Raw genomic sequence first — 12,500 nt, 5'->3', positions numbered from 1 at the left:
GCCAAACAAATTGCTATACATATATATACTGTATATATATATATATAGAGAGAGAGAGAGAGAGAGAGAGAGAGAGAGAGAGAGAGAGAGAGAGAGAGAGAGAGAGAGAGAGAGAGATTAACTGAGTTCCTTACTTTTCATTTGATTAATAGACTCATTTATATGTTTCTTTATACTTGATTTTGTTAGCAGTAACTACGTCAGATGAATTGTTGTCTAGAGAGAGAGAGAGAGAGAGAGAGAGAGAGAGAGGAGAGAGAGGAGAGAGAGAGAGAGAGAGAGATTAACTGAGTTCCTTACTTTTCATTTGATTAATAGACTCATTTATATGTTTCTTTATACTTGATTTTGTTAGCAGTAACTACGTCAGATGAATTGTTGTCTAGAGAGAGAGAGAGAGAGAGAGAGAGGAGAGAGAGAGAGAGAGAGAGAGATTAACTGAGTTCCTTACTTTTAATTTGATTAATAGACTCATTTATATGTTTCTTTATACTTGATTTTGTTAGCAGTAACTACGTCAGATGAATTGTTGTCTAGAGAGAGAGAGAGAGAGAGAGAGAGAGAGAGAGAGAGAGAGAGAGAGAGAGAATAGAGTCGTCGAATTGCAATATCCATCTCAAATTCAGACCAATTTTCCTATGTAGACCCTAATGTCCTTACCCGGTTGAGAGTAAGCCATTCGCTACACTCAATTGTACTTTATGTTTCCTCGTTCTGGAGTCGTTATGGGACTGTCCATTGCCTCTCTTTTATTTTAGCCATCATAGATAACGCTTTAGGGCCACTCCATTGTTTTCTTTTAGGTCTAGGGGAAAAATTGTGACGGTTTTAGTAGTGCGGGTTATTTATTTTCTTCATAACTGAGGGGGGGATTTTCATTATTTTCTTCACTTCGTTTTTTTTTTTTCAAAGTAAGCAAAATGCTTCCCCCCCCCCCCCCCTTTATGTCCTTGTAAATATGAGCATTTTCATCTTAGACATTGGAAGAGTTATCCACAATATTATTATTATTATTATTATTATTAGTATTATTATTATTATTATTATTAATTCAGCGACTACCCTAGTTGTGAAACCAGGATGCTGTAAGTGTAATGGCTCCAATAGGGAAAAAATAACCCAGCGAGAAAAGGAAATAAGGAAATAAATAATGTACCCCGATTCACATAATTGGAGAGTGACGTTTATTATTATTATTATTATTATTATTATTATTATTATTATTATTATTATTATTAGCAGTAGTAGTAGTAGTAGTAGTAGTAGTAGACTACAAGGAAGTTATCCAAAAGAAACAAAAGCCAAATAATACAGATGATAAAATCAATACCAACGAAACATATCAAATAATAATAATAATAATAATAATAATAATAATAATAATAATAATAATAATAATAATAATAATAATAATAACATACCTTTTTCAATCATGGCGTCTCTTCAAGACAGCTTCTTATTAAGTAACCATATAATTTACTCTGCCTATATACAAACCAAATACTTATCATTAAAGGTAAATATTGGTGTCTATTTCATGGAACATATAGAGTCAGGCAAAATAATCTGACATTTATAGGTTTAATAAAAGGCAAATAAAGTAAAGAAACAAAGAAGTGTTTTTATTTTTGAAAAATACATATGCCATTCTGTTTCATTATGTTTTGAAAGCTAAATCAGTTAAATGGTATCCATTAGTGTCCACACACTGTCGAACGCGTTCGCGAATGTCAGATCATTTTGCCTGACCCTGTATAAGAATTCTAAATAGAAATTAAACGCCATTTCCCTATAGATTACGTGACCAAAAGTTTTCCGAACTGACACAGTGTTTGAAATGGCATCTCATGATTTAGCATTTGAATACGGAAATGAAAAATGAACTTTAGTATGAAAAAAAAAAAAAAAGTTTTGCTTACTTCGTTTTAGATGGCCAAGTTCTGGTGGGAATCTGTCATAATTTCCTCTTTACTGGAAACGTGAGCAGTTCCCCAAAGGGGAATTCAAGCCCCTAAGTGATTCTTGTTTACTCCGTCAGAAATAATCATTAAAAATGTTTACTTACGATGCATTTATGTACGTTTATGTGCATTATTTATATGATAAGTTGAAGTAACAGTTTATTAATGATTTAAACCATTCAAAGAAAATAATACAAATTTAAGATCTGCACTAAATTCCAAACTACCATACTCAAATTAAAATTCTTATTTCACTTTACGCGAGATAATTTCTTTAATTATTTCGCGTTACAACAAAAATTCTCTTCGCCGTCTAAAAGCCTATCCAGAGTGAGTAGCTCATTCATAAATGCATTAATAAGTACAAAGCTCAACTCTCTGGTATGAGAGAGACAATTATACAGTGAAGTAATGCTATGGTAATGTGATATACTGTATACTATTTAAATGAAAACAACAACAACATCAACAACAATAATAATAATAATAAAATAATAATAACAATAATAATAATAATAATAATAATAATAATAATAATAATAATAATAATAATAATTTTTATAAAACCCCAAAAAATTACATGATGATAATGCCGGCAACATCGGCAAACTTACTCGGCCTACTGAATCATAATGTATAAATACATTACTAATGAAAACTATTTTAAAGAGAAGTTATAAATACATAAATTATATCAAAATCGGTATACATAACATACCAACATACCATGATATGAATGCATGATCAAGAAATTATATATAAGACAGTAATTTGAAAATAAAATATTCTCTCTCTCTCTCTCTCTCTCTCTCTCTCTCTCTCTCTCTCTCTCTCTCTCTCTCTCTCTCTCTCTCTCTCTCTCTCTCTCTCTCTCTCTTCGGCGTCAATGACCTAGGATGTCAGGATGCCAGAAAACCTCAAATCAATCAATCAATGTCTCTCTCTCTCTCTCTCTCTCTCTCTCTCTCTCTCTCTCTCTCTCTCTCTCTCTCTCTCTCTCTCTCTCTCTCTAATGCTTGCATATATAATATATAAACATGTATGAATGTATGTATGTATGTATGTATAAAGAAAATATATACAGGTATGTATGTAGGTATGTAACCGTGTATGTCTACAGGTATGTATACAGGTATGCATGTATGCATGTATGTATTTATGTATGTATGTATACAGAAAATATATACAGGTATGTATGTATATGTAACCGTGTATATCTACAGGTATGTATACATGCATGTATTTATGCATGTATATATGTGAGCATGATCACGTATTCATTTATATGCAATGATGTCTGAATACTTCAACTCCCTTCTTTAATTTCGCATTTATTTATCCCAACTTAACTGGCAAAGGGGGACACACAGTACGAGTAAAGACATATTCATATTTTTTGTTCTCATTATTATTATTAGATTAATTTGCATAAAGACGCTACAAAACCGCATTGAACTCCCCTGTGTCATTCCCCTATAATAAATTATTCACTTTTCACTTTCATTCGCCGAGTTTGAGTTAGTGATTTATGTACATCACCGAATAGATTTCATTATGATTCAATAATTTATTGGAATAAATGCATATCATAAATTTAATTTTCCTTTCAAGCGAAGTTTGTGGCGAGTCTTTCATTTCATTTATGTGCGACAATATATGATGTATTATGTGAATTTTATTTTCTCCTGTCACACTTTTAATTTTCTTTGACATATATGCAATGATGCAATTGACTAAATTACTACTTATATTTTATCTTTGGAAGGTTTAACAACACTATATAAAAAAAAAAAAACATTAATTTTAGTCAGAAATTCTCCGTAAAAAAATATACGGTTCTCAGCCGTATTGCAGTACAATACAGGCGATCGTAATTTTACGATATTTTATTATTTTTTTACGGGTTTGTGATCGTAATACCACTCCTTTACGTCAATATATTTGTTTTAAAAACTTTAAATGCCTGGCAACATTTATTCCAGAAATTTTTACCGTTTTTTTACAGAAAACTTTTAACACTGACTATACTTTACTTAGCTATCAAAACCAATTATTATATCTAGTAATTGTTTTTATTGTTTTGAGCATCTTCATCGCAATATATATTACATAATGTGGTTATAATAACAAGAATGGTTACATGTGAAACATTTATAAAAATTGCCAGATATTGTTCGTTTAAAAACGGTTATATTGAGGTAAAGGAGTAATTTTACGATCACCAAACCGTAAAAGATAATAGCAAAGTAGGCTAAAATTACGGTCGCCTGTATTTTACTGAACTGCGGCTGAGAGCAGTACATTTTTACGGAGAATTTCTGATTAAAATCATATGAACAATAAGTTCATATGATTTATATTTGCATCATAAAGTTTATTGTACAGTAAATTAATCAGGGCTAATACATCAAAAATAAATAAAGTATACTAAGGCACACCCATATCGTTGCCTCTTTAATCTATCTATTTTTATTCTTCTGTGAAAGAGAAGACAGTTTCCCATCGCTTTTCCCAGATAAAACTTGTTTGTCGGAGCATCCCAATATAAACTTTACTCCTGACGTGATCCTCCCCACAGATGGTAATAAATAAATGAGAGTTAGGTATAGATGAGGTTATATATAGGAATGGGTCTCTGGCACAACCAAACAAATATATTATTCCAAGTTGGATTAGGGTTTCTCTACCACACTGTATATATTGTGACTGGAAAAAAAGGTAATGTAACTTTTTGAATAAGAAGATAATAAAAATATCCTTATTCCACCGTTTTCTTCCTATCAGTTTAAGAAGTAATTTTCGAAACAGGGAAATATACCAGGAGCTTCCCCACCACACCGTTTATTATTATTATTATTAGTAGTAGTAGTAGTAGTAGTAGTAGTAGTAGTAGTATCATTATTATTGTTATTAACTAAGCTACAACCATAGTTAAAAAAGTAACATGCTATAAGCCCAAGGGCTCCAACAGGGAAAAATAGCTCAGTGTATCAGGGTATCCGTCAAGAAAGTAGTTTTATAACATAAAAATATATCAAAATCTTCGACGCCTCTCTAATTAGGGTTGGGTGTAAACTAATACATAGCTGACTAAAGGAGTTTAAAGCAATGATTGTTTCGGTTCAGGGCATAGGTTCGAATCCTAACCCCCAGAAGCATTTATCATATATGAATTTCATATATATATATATATATATATATATATATATATATATATATATATATATATATATATATGCAGTATATATATATATATATATATACATATATATATATATATATATATATATATATATATATATATATATATATATATATATATATATATATATATATGCAGTATATATATATATATATATATATATATATATATAAATATACTGTGCATATATATACATATATATAAATATATGTATATATATATATATATATATATATATATATATATATATATATATATACGTATATGTATATATATATATATATATATATATATGTATGTATGTATATATATATATAAATAAATATATATATATATATATATATATATAATATATATATATATAAGTATATATATATATACAGTATATATATATATATATATATATATATATATATATATATATATATATATATATATATATATATATATATATATACATATACATATTGCCTGCAAACCTCAAAATGATAGATTTGGCTCTCTTCAGTGCATGCTCATTCACAAGATATATTCTTTTTTACATTTCATTTTCCTATATCCTCAAAAATCCAGAAATATTTTCTGTCAGTCACTAAACATTATATCTAATGTGTTTTATCTCCAGATTTTTATCTTAATCTAACATAATTTTGACATAATTTAACATAGTTGCAGTTTTCATCTTTTCCGGAAACGTAACATGAGTTTTTATCTTCAATTTTTAGACAATAATTCATAACATCATAATTTCATTTATGGAAATAGCACCATCCTAATTTCAAAATTTCCATGTATCATATTATCTTTATTCAAAACCTTTTTAATACATAGAAAAAATCTCGATCAACCTTTCTTGACATCCAACAACCTAACATTTTTGTCAACATTTCTAAGTATCAAAAATATATATATAAAAAAAGGAAAAATTATTATGATTTATTGGCAAAAATTTATAAAAGGCTTTGATATCGTTACAGAAGAAACCCTTCGTTGTAAACAAACTTTTGTATAGAGAAAAAGTTTATCGATATTCTCATTAATCATGGAGATATCAAAATCATCTATGCTCATATTTCCGTCTCTCCAAACTATTATCTTCACCTCTATGCTTGGCACCACATATCTTAAACACATGAACAATATTTGACCTAATAAAACTAAATGTTGACAAAATATTGTCATATATATCTAATAGCTTAATGCATCATCCATCCTTTATCAATATAAATGAACAGAGGTTCTTCTTGTTATAAGTATACTCTGTTTCTTCTGATTCATTTGAAGAAATGAAGATGCTATCTCATCAGCATCCCTGTCTTGTAGGTGGTCTCTCTCTCTCTCTCTCTCTCTCTCTCTCTCTCTCTCTCTCTCTCTCTCTCTCTCTCTCTCTTATTATTCACGATTGGCTTATCATTAAATTATGAAGACCGTAGCCGTTAATCTTAAAGAAAACATTCATATATATATATATATATATATATATATATATATATATATATATATATATATATATATATATATATATATATATATTATATATATAGTTAAAAAGGTAAATAGATAAACACTTATTGGGTTCTTTTACCCTATATTGAACCAAGAAACAGCTTTACTGACATGCATAAATTTACTAAAGAGATGATCATAAGGTTTGTTTCATAACATATTTAAAGTCAGGAACGCCCTTATTAACAAACCAAAATTCTCAGGTGGATGACGCAACACAGTCAGGCGTTAGCGAAAGCAGAGAAATGTGACAATTTTCTTTTTCATTATTCGAATTGTCTCTGTAGATTGCGCTGATTCTAAGAACATTAAATTACGTCATAGTCATGCACTTTATAGCATATAACTATTAGTCCTTAAATGAATTGAATCTGTAATGAATAATGATATTCTCCATTCAAGGAAATTCCATTTGGCAGCGCTGTCCCAAGCTCGTCCCACCAACATTGACTACGCTGATGATTGTTACCTTGGTCACTTGTCCAGGAACATTACTTAATATCCACGTGTTTTGATTGATAAAGTAAATACTAAACACGTTTATAAGTAAACTCAGATTACTTCTGATAGCATATGAAAAATTCACACCATTTTCTGATAAAAATATCTATTCCTAATAAGGAAACGATCGTTCGACAATTTACCAACTACCAATTCTATAGCCTCTACCATCCTACAACACTTTTTTGACACACATGGTCTTCAAGGAATTGACTATTTTAGTTGGAACAAGGTGCCCCTGATGCCATCTATTGGGGGAAAAGTAAAACTAGTTACGATGTAAGGGAGGGAGGCTAGAGGGGGCTGCCTTATTATGCCTTTCGGAATGTAACAATATTGTTATTCTACGTAGTTTTTACTAACAATACATGCCATACCATGAAACATATTAATCATCGTTTGATTTTATAAAAGGTAATTGAAAATTAGATCAATTAACGGTGTAAATTCTTGATTGTCTCGCCAATATCAGTAGATGTGGCACTATCTGGCGACCCACCCCCGCGACCCCCAAATGAACTAACGATTGTTTGCTGAGGAAATATTTATTTGCTATTCATTGTGAAATGTGTAATTTCCTAAGAATTAAGTTGTGGCCAGAACGCCAGGAACATCAAGTTCACGTGCGTCTGTTTTATAGCAATTTTGTGGCCGAATAGCAACAGAAATTAAGAAATGAACATAATAATGAGTGGATGATGGGGGTAATTAGTAATTTGGTACTTTACTGCTAAGGCCATCTATTGGCCATGAAAATAAATAATATGTAGTGCTCTATAATCCTTGCATTCTGGAACCTTCCAAGACGTAAGTTTTGTTTAATAATTGCCAAAAATAGCCTATTTAACTGGAACTTTTTTTTTACTTTTATTTAAAATAACAAAATACAATATTTACATTTTGTCAATTAAATAGTTGAACACAGGAATTCCTTTGTAACAAGTTTCTTCAATTTTTCCTTATACAAAATTGACGCTAACCATCTATCATAATTTAATCTTCCTCTAAGAAAACTAAGAGTATCATTTTCACTAAGTTTCTGCATACTAAATAATATTTATACCTGCCACACATATTTCTATTCCAGTATCAATCTATCAACCTTTATTGGAATTGCTGTGTTCAACTATTTAATTGACAAAATGTAGATATTGTATTTTGTTATTTTAAATAAAAAGTTAAAAAAAAAAGATTGAATGGAATTATACAAATGAATAGAACAAGGGACGTATGCTTCCATCTTTTGACAAAAAGTAGAAATACTGGGTGTGTGTGATTACTGAAACATACTTTAATTGTATTTTTTTTTTAATTAATGCATCAATAATTCATGATTTCAACATTATTTTTCTTCTAATTTTTCGGCTCTAATTTTTTGCAATTATATGTAAAATACAGATAGCATGTATTACAAAATATATATATATATAGAACAGATCACAAAGTGTTTGAACTCAGCAATATAATTTAAAACCCAAAATTTAACCAAAATATATTCATGCCTGCAGCAAATACGTTATTACCTTATTATAAGCCAAATTATAGATATCAATCCTCTATAAAGTGTGGCTCGTTACTTAACATTATGTAAGTAGTAGTAAGTAAGCATTTATTTTTAACAGTGTTTCCTTCTTCAACAGGACAAATTATTCTAGAAGTTTTATTCCAGAGGTGATCAGATTATGGAATGATCTTCAAATTCAAATTCAAAACATTTATTGATATACACCTAATGGAGTGAAGGAGTATACTGCTACACCCACCAATAAAATTCAATATAGTCCAGATAATAAGAATTGTAACAAAAAGCAAATTCTTTGAAAAAAAAAAACGAATTTTTACTAAAGACAATGTTACATTAAATAAAAGTTATATTTAGTAAAGGTTAAATAAATCAATTATATTATTGACAAAATATGAGGCAGACTTTATACTAATCAAACCTTGATAATATACCATAACAAATCAAGCTAAGTGAAAGTCATACTAAGGAATGATCTTCCTAATCAGACAGTTGAATTGGTGGAACTCAAGAAGTTTACTCATACAGGTGTTTTTTATGTTGAACAAGGTGACATACAATAAGATTATATTCTTAGTATACATATGACAGATCTATAATACAATGTTACTGGTCTTATGAGATTTTATATTCCTTATTCATTACTTCTCATTATAGTTTATTCCCTTCCTTACTTCCTTTCTTACAGGGTTATCTATTCTTGTTGGAGCCTTTTGACTTATATCATCCTGCTTTTCCAACTAGGGATGTAGCATAGATAATAATAATAATAATAATAATAATAATAATAATAATAATAATAATAATAATAATAATAACAATAATAATAATAATAATATTTGGAACATGTAAAATTTCGGGATCACTATATATATGCATATCTATCTATCTATCTATCTATCTATATATATATATATATATATATATATATATATATATATATATATATATATATATATATATATATATGTATGTGTGTGTGTGTATATATATATAAATTCTGGCACCATTTAATGGATTAGTACTGCGATACAATAAAAGTAATTGCTTCACAAGTTTTTTTTATTTTCTTCAATATTTTTCCTCGTAGGTTCTTATGGTATATATGTACAAATACAGTGAATGATGATTTGGTGAATACAGAATATAGCTTTTTTTTTCAGAACATATTCACCGTTAACGAGCTTCAGAGAAAAATATTTCTTGATATTATTTCCCTTCAGTATGAAAAAAATATTCAATATTACTTGAAATCAATGAGATTATATAAATTTCGTGTGATAGTCATTGCATTTTTTTTCATTTTTCGGTTTGAAAAAATACACAAAAGTCAGTTCACTAAGTAACAAAATACTTAAAGATTGTCTTTTACCTATTCCTAATATTTGAGTTCTTCCTCATTCTTCAAAAATGATTTAATATTCCAAACTAGATTTCATTAAATTATTAAAAATTTCTATTATGATAGCTAAACTTTAACATAAAAAAATACGACCACATTAACAAAACCACCTAAAGTTATGAGTTATTAATAATATTTTAATGAGGTTAATAAATCTCGCATGATAGATGCCATCTACCTATGTTTCACGGGGACAATTAATTTATAACGATTAATTGTGCGAAGAAAATTCAATAAATCATACGAGCGCCGCTAATAACGTTGCAAACTTGCATTATAGATCAGGCAATTATGGGGATCTTTTTTTTTTTTTTCTTTTTTAGATATTTTCCTCACTACTATAATAATTTCTGCTATTATTGAAGCAATACTTTTAAAACCATTATTACGAAAAGGTAAATAATGATAATATGAATTTGTATATCAATCGTGTGATAAACCTTAATTTTGAAGCCGTTGGGTATTTTTCTTACACACACATTTATGAACAGCTGATTTTGCCCTTTGCTATTTTTGCTTAGGTTAAATGTTATGGAATCTTTAATTAAAAAGTGCAAACACACCGACCTATTCTTTGTACGTGCTTGTATGAACTAGTTATATGTTAAATAGATTTTAGTTCGAAAAGGCAGTCTAAATACTCCCTGATGAAGGATATTGATCTGAAGTTCACCATTTTAAAGGTTTAAAGGTCACTCATGAATGGCACAGGCAAGGGACAGTGACATTTCCTTAGTTAGCTGGACAATACCATAGACTCCGATTATATATACATATGATCAGTGCCCAAGCCCCTTTCCACCCAAGCTAGGACCAGAGAGAGCCAGGCAATCCTTGCTGATGACTTAGCAGGTAGACCTAGAGTCTCCCCCAAATTCCCAATCCTCAGCTTACAAGGATAGTGAGGTTGCAGACACTAAAGAAACTAACGAGCTCGAGCGGGAATTGAACCCAAGTCTGGCGATCAGCAGCCTCAGTAGGTAGACTTATAGACTCTCCCAAATCCCCCATCCTCAGCTCACAAGGATGTTGAGGTTGCAGACACTAAAAAGCTAACGAGTTTTAGCTGGGCTCGAACCACAGTCTGGCCATCATTAGCCAGGAACGTGCCCAGTAGGCCATGATATTATAATCCAACTTGCATTGTGACTCCTATAAACATATTTTTTTTAATGTCTGAGTCAAAGATACCCTACGAAGGTACCCTAAAGGAACTTCCATCAGGACGACATGGCTATCTCACCCAAAAATAGATTTTTCGAGTCGCTCAAAATCCTTTTTTTTAAATGTCTGAACTCTGAATTATATAAAAGTTTGTACCCTGGTATCTGCAGTGCCTAAAAAGAACTTTAAAAAGCTAGTGGCCATTTCTTGTCGTTTAAAATAAATTCCGAATGTATCTTAACATACGAGAACTGGCCCCATAAACAAGTTAGCTTCCCACTCTCTCTCTCTCTCTCTCTCTCTCTCTCTCTCTCTCTCTCTCTCTCTCTCTCTGTAGTTATACAAAACTTTTCTCCTAGACCTCTCTATCAATTGATAATCCTCTATTTGTACAAATACATTATCAATCACCATCGAACAGGTTTATTTGAATATATTTAAGTTTTATTTCATCGGTAGATTTTCCAAAAGTTCCATTACACAGATTACACTTTCACCGATTTCTTCTCACCATCGATGCAATGTTTAAAATAAAGTGGCTTGAAACCATGTTACGACCACAGTCCATCCAGGTGTTCAATTGTTTACTATCGAAAACAAAGTCGTTAATCTGGACTCTTCCTTCGTACCGAAATCTTTATGTTGTACTTGTCCTTTCCAAGAAACCTATTTTTTTTTTCAAGCTTTCACATTCCTTATTTCATTACATTCGTGAAAATCAGGAATATATCTAGTAAATTTTCGTTAAGAAGGATAAATCTAATGCGTATGAAGTCAAAAATTTATTATTATTATTAGTAGTAGTATTATTATTATTATTATTATTATTATTATTATTGTTATTATCATTATTATTATTACTACTATTACTACTACTACTACTACTACAACTCTAGTTAGAAAGGCAAAATTCTATAAGCACAAGAACTATAACGGAAAAAATAGCCCAGTGAAAAAAGGAAACAAGGAAATAAATACACTACAAGATAAGTGATACAATTGATTTTACTAGACAATATATAAGGTCGAAAGCCAATAATACATGAACATCTACTATTGGAAAACAGCACCTCGGGATTATGACAATTCGTTGATTTAAGATACCTTTCCAATCCAATCCAATCTAAAATATCAAATTTTAACATTCATTCTGACTAAAATCCTTAAGCGTTTACTTATTTTTCTGTTGTTGGGGCCTGACTGGTAACATCTTTGCCTGGTGATCGCCAGACGGGAGTTCGA

The sequence above is a fragment of the Palaemon carinicauda genome, chromosome 2 (genome assembly GCF_036898095.1).
Source record: "Palaemon carinicauda isolate YSFRI2023 chromosome 2, ASM3689809v2, whole genome shotgun sequence".
Lineage (NCBI taxonomy): Eukaryota > Metazoa > Arthropoda > Malacostraca > Decapoda > Palaemonidae > Palaemon > Palaemon carinicauda.
This window is presented reverse-complemented; position numbering follows the sequence as displayed.